Genomic DNA, 5,616 nt, shown 5'->3' on the forward strand with positions numbered 1-5,616 from the left:
TGGTTTGGTGATTAGCCAGCCTGGGAATGGGAATATTCAGGAGCAGAGTAAACGTCTTCTAATCTAGAACTTGAATCAAGATCACTTACAAGCAAGGCACTGTGCTGTATCTCATGGAAGGTACAAAAGGAGAAGAACGGTGACCCCAGTTTTCAGGGAATTAACAATCTAAGCTGGAGAAAAACAAATATAAGGGTGCTTTTAAAAGTTCATAGAACATTGAATCAAAAGGCAAATTTAGTGCCAGTTGTTTTGCCTAGCATTAAAGATGTGTGGATTCCGCATCAGAGTACCTGGGCTTGATGCCCGGCCCTGGTTTGGGACTCTAGCTTCCTTGTTAAAGCTGTCCCTGTGAAGCAGGAGTGAAGCAGGAGTGATTGCACAAGTAATTGAAGCCCTGCTATTCATGTGGAAGACCTGGCCTCCCAACTTCACCCTCAGCCCACACCTGACCATCGCTGGCTTTGAGGGAATGAATCAGTGACTAGGAGCTCACACCATCTCTCTCTGTCTTTTGGTCGCTCAAAATAAATTTTAAGTAAGTCTACTTAATGGAAAAGAATGTGAAATCCATGAAAGGATTTTTATAATATTTTCTTTTAAAAAATAATTTTGTTTTTGATGGTGTTTACATAGTTGAGAGGGATATGTGCCCATGTGGACCACTGATTAGGGTGGTGAGGGTCAAGAAATGGGGGGAATTGGGTGAAACAATTGTTTCCAGACTCCTCTTCTCTTCCTGTATTTAGGGATGTTGGGGCGGGAAAGGGAGAGGACTGCTCCCTGAAGCCCAACTGTATCAGTACCCAGGGATAGAGGACGGCCACCCGATCTCATCCCAAGATCCCTGATGTGTCCCCACTTTTTATATTTATTTTCTGTGAGGTTTTTAAAATTAGATTTATCTCTTTTATTCTTATTGGAAAGGCAGATATACAGAGAAAAGAAGAAATAGAGGGAAAGATCTTCCATGTGCTGATTCACTCCCCCAAATGACTGCAACAACTAGAGCTGAGCCGATCGAAAGCCAGGAGCCAAGAGCTTCTCCAGAGTTTCCCACACAAGTGCAAGGTCCCAAGGCTTTAGACCATCCTGCACTGCTTTCCCAGGCCACAAGAAGGGAGCTGGATGGGAAGTGAAACAGCCAGAACATGAACCAGAGCCCATAAGGGATCCCGGTTCTGGAAGAAGGAGGATTAATCAATCGTGCCATCACACTGGGCCCTGCATGAACTTTTTAAAGTACCCTGGCATGAAGAAATAATCAATGACTAAACGTGGGAAATTCTTTCTTGAAGATAATAAATCTGATAGAAAAGTAGAGATGAAAAACATCTCTCTGACTTGAGACTCGGAGTTTTCCAGAAGGTAGGGCCGTGTGGCAGTCCTAGGATGCATCTTCTAGGGTAATTAGGAGTTGACTGGAGATCAAGGGTGGAGAACGTGTCTGAGAAAAGGGAAAAGCTCTGTCTGGCTGTGGTCTCCGTGCAGGAAAAGTCAGATACAGAGCTAAAACAAAAAAACAAAACAAAACAAAAAAAACAGTCTGGCCATATTGCAGAGGCCTGAGTATCAGGCCAAGGAATTCCTACTTTATTTTATACATACTGGGGAGCCAGTCAAGGCTTGGAAGACAGGGTGACTTAGATGAAGCTCTCACCCCCAGACCAGGTCCCTCTCTTCTCCATCCTGTCTATATAAAGGCAGCAATCCGGGAGCCAAAGAGTCCAACTTTCAGTCAGGGCTCCCTCCTCCAGATCCACAGCTGCTCCAGGAAAGGTCATGGGAATTGAAAGATCCGAAGCAAGTCCCACATCTGACCCCCAGCTTGCTGTATGTCTCAGTTTCCTCCTCTACACAAATGAGCCCATTACTCTTATTTGTCCAAGGAGCAGCTAAATCAGGAAAACAGAACTTGGATCTGCTCCTGCTTGCAGGGCAAGTCTCACGGGCTTTCCATTGCTATCCAGACGCCTTGTGGAACTCCGGAAGACGGAGAGAGAAGCTCAACTCTGAAGGGTGGGCACCAATCCAGGCCCAGCCTCCTCCCTGCCCTCCCCACCCCCTCTTGCTCCCGCCCAAAACAGGCAAGAGGAAGCAGCAGCTGTTGTCCCATGGGGAGCCCAGGCAGAGGTCCACCTGGCACGGTTTGGATTGTCACCATGCCCATCCCAACTTAAACACACAGTCCCAGCCTGAGTTGTCAGTGGTTGGGCTCATAACAGGGCAATGGCCATGGAGCAAGAAAAGTACTGGGGTGGAGGCCACTCTTGTAAGGGACTCTTTAATGTCCCTTCATGTGTCCCACCATTTTGTTTTCTGCTGTTCCCCTCTGCTTCTCACTTTCCCTTCTGTAAGACTCCCTACCAATTCCTTGGCCTAAAGCCTGAATCCTTTTTCTCTTTCTAACCTTGGTCCCCTTCCTCCATATTTTCTCTTGTGACATAAATACTGTGAAGTAAATTCATAAGATTGTTCATCAAGGGCAAAATGAAGCAGATCTTGCAAGTTGGATAGTTTAGGCACAAACCAAATCACCTTCCTGAACCAAATAATTGTGGCAAAAACGAAGGTTTCGGATTAAGTGATACAGCTGGTGTGTCAACCCTTCAACTTTAATTCTCATATGCAGACTTAAATCTTTCTTCTCTTTTGCTTTTAACCTAGTTATAGGGCCATGCTTATTTCACTTTCACATAGTACTAAGGCAACCTTCTGGAGAGCCCTGCATAATAGAGTTGAAGACCAATCTGGGGTAATTATAATGACAGCAAAACACAAGAGCAGAGGGTAGTGTGAGTCGTGGTTTGGAAACATCTCACTCCAGGATAATGGGAAGTGGAAAAGAGACTGGACTAGGAATTCAAATGAGTTCTCAGCCTCCTACCATCTCCTCCCACTCAGCCTCCATTCCAAGGGCTGGCCCCTAGGAATAGGTCTTTGATCCACAGACCAAAACCATAGATTTTATCTGCAAACACTTGGGTTTCCATGGCAGCAGGCACAGAACACTACTTCCAGAAGTTCAGCCTGCAATGATTAGCCACATTAACAAAGAAGTGAGCTGTCCCCACTGCCAAGGCTTGGCGCCCTCCGGGAGCCAATCAACAGACTGAGGTCTGGGTTGACTTGTTCTTGGTTCTCTTTTGCCATCTAGTGGCATAGCCCATCTCCAACACCACTTTGTCTCCTAAAGACCTTTCAGCCTGACCTACAGAGGTGCTCTCTGGCTTCAAAAACATTGTCCTTATCCACCACCCCACATCCACCACCCCACCGTCGCAGCATTGGAAAACACCCCATCTTTCTGGCTTGAAATTGTAATGTCTAGGACAAAATACAGACCCTATGACCTAGATGGCTTATGTGACCTCTATAGTTGTTAACCCACATAACCACCAGGTGATTCTCTAAGCTGACAGTGCCTGCTTTCTCTGGAAAGGGCTTCCAGAAGACCTCCAAGACTTCCCATTATTTGGCCTCCAGTCCTCTGCATGCCTCACTCACTTGTTCTGGTGTAATCAGGTGCCTGCTCGTTCGTTCGTTCTTTCTTTCTTTCTTTCTTTCTTTCTTTCTTTCTTTCTTTCTTTCTTTCTTTCTTTCAGTTATCATACAATTCTGTATAGTCTGGGATTCCCCTCCTACCAAGGCACCTGCTCTTTCTTCAAAGCCTCAGGCACCTTGAGCTCCTGTGGATTTTGCAGTCCTGCTCTCTACAGCTGGAACCTTCTTCTTCCTTCAAATACACCTCCCCTCTCCCACCTTCGAGCCTCTGCCCCAAAATCTCCTACCTAAATAACTCTACTTTAGAATCAGTTTCCAGGCCCAGTGCAGTAGCTTAGTGGCTAATGACCTCGCTTTGCATGTGCTGAGATTCCATTTGGGCATCGGTTCTAAATCCGGCTGCTCCACTCCCCATCTAGCTCCCTGTCTGTGGCCTGGGAAGGCAGGACCCTGTACCCATGTGGAAGACCCAGGAGCAGCTCAGCTTGGGCCATTGGAACTACTTGGGGAGTAAATCAGAGGATTGAAGATCTTTCCTCCCTATCTCTCTTTCTCTCTGTAAAATCTGATTTTCCAACAAAAATAAATAAATCTTTCTTTTAAAGGTTTACAGATGTGTGCTATCTTTTTTTATAAAGATTTATTTATTTTTATTACAAAGTCAGATATACAGAGAGGAGGAGAGACCGAAAGGAAGATCTTCCGTCCAATGATACACTCCCCAAGTGAGCCACAACGGCTGGTGTTGCACCGATCTGAAGCCAGTAACCTGGAACCTCTTCCGGGTTTCCCACGTGGGTGCAGGGTCCCAAAGTCTTGGGCCGTCCTCCACTGCTTTCCCAGGCCACAAGCACGGAGCTGGGTGGGAAGTGGAGCTGCCGGGATTAGAAACGGCGCCCATATGGGATCCTGGGGCTTTCAAGGCGAGGACTTTAGCCGCTAGGCCACTGTGCCGGGCCCTAAATAAATCTTTTTTTTAAAAAAATCACTTCCCACCAACCCCTCTCCTGTTCTGCTTTCTTCCTTAGCAAGTCACTCATGTTTTTTTGTTATTGGTAGTAGTGTTTGCTTACTTGTTTATTTTAACTGTCTTGACCCAATGGAATGTAATTTCATCAAAGGTAGGAATTTTTTGTCTCGCTGGTTCACTTAAATCCCTTGGTACATAGTAGGTGCTCAATATGTATGTGTTAACTACATGGCCAAAGCAGAACCTAAGATTCTGAAGTGAAGTCACCTAACAGGTAGGTTCTGAAAACAAAAACCCAGTTTATCTCAGGTTTCCAGGCTTTCCCACACAGAGGCGAGGATGCTCCTGTGCCTTGGTGTCTCTCTTCTCCCAAATGTCACATTTCAAGCTCACAGGAGTCCCCAGCATGATATTGGCTCAGTCTGTTCCCTGCCTCCAGGTACAGGTTACACCAAGTAGGGAAAAGCTAAGACAGGAGGTAGAGAGCAACAACATCAACATCATTGAGAAACAACTACTTGGACAATGGTTGACTTTTGTAACTTTCAATAAAGTATGGAGGGAAGTAGTATGGATGAGGGTGTTGAGTGCCTTCTGGAGGTAAAGCCAGGTGGCCTCAGCACCTGGAACTGGAACTGCCCAGGCAGCTGAATCACCTTGGTCTGGCTGAGCTGGTGAGCATTATGACAGTGATGATTCACCCACTTCATTGTCTCTGTCTCCTCCAAAAGATAAGCAGTGTCACTGGGTGACAGTAAACCAAAGCAATTTTCTATGCTATTCTATCTAGAGCACCTCAGGTCAGAAAAAAAGCCAATTCTTAGCATCACAGTGACTGGCCTAGAACAGAGGTGAAGATGGGAGGAGATAAAAGACAACCTTCCCTGAAATTCATTTGGGTTGATACCTGTGCCAGGTGTTTTATTAAAGAGTCATTTATAACCATATGCCAGGGGGCAAATGCAGTATAGTCTTTGAATGCTAGGATTCACACTTCCTCATTGCTGAACACATTCAGGAAGGCCCCATAGCTCCATAGGTATCCATTTACTTGGAACATGTAAGTGGAGAGGCTTGAACCTGACTCACTTCCGCTTACAGAGACTGTGCTTCAACCCGCCCCCAGATAGAAGCGGCAGAAC

The sequence above is a fragment of the Ochotona princeps genome, chromosome 6, assembly GCF_030435755.1.
Source record: "Ochotona princeps isolate mOchPri1 chromosome 6, mOchPri1.hap1, whole genome shotgun sequence".
NCBI classification, from domain to species: Eukaryota; Metazoa; Chordata; class Mammalia; order Lagomorpha; family Ochotonidae; genus Ochotona; species Ochotona princeps.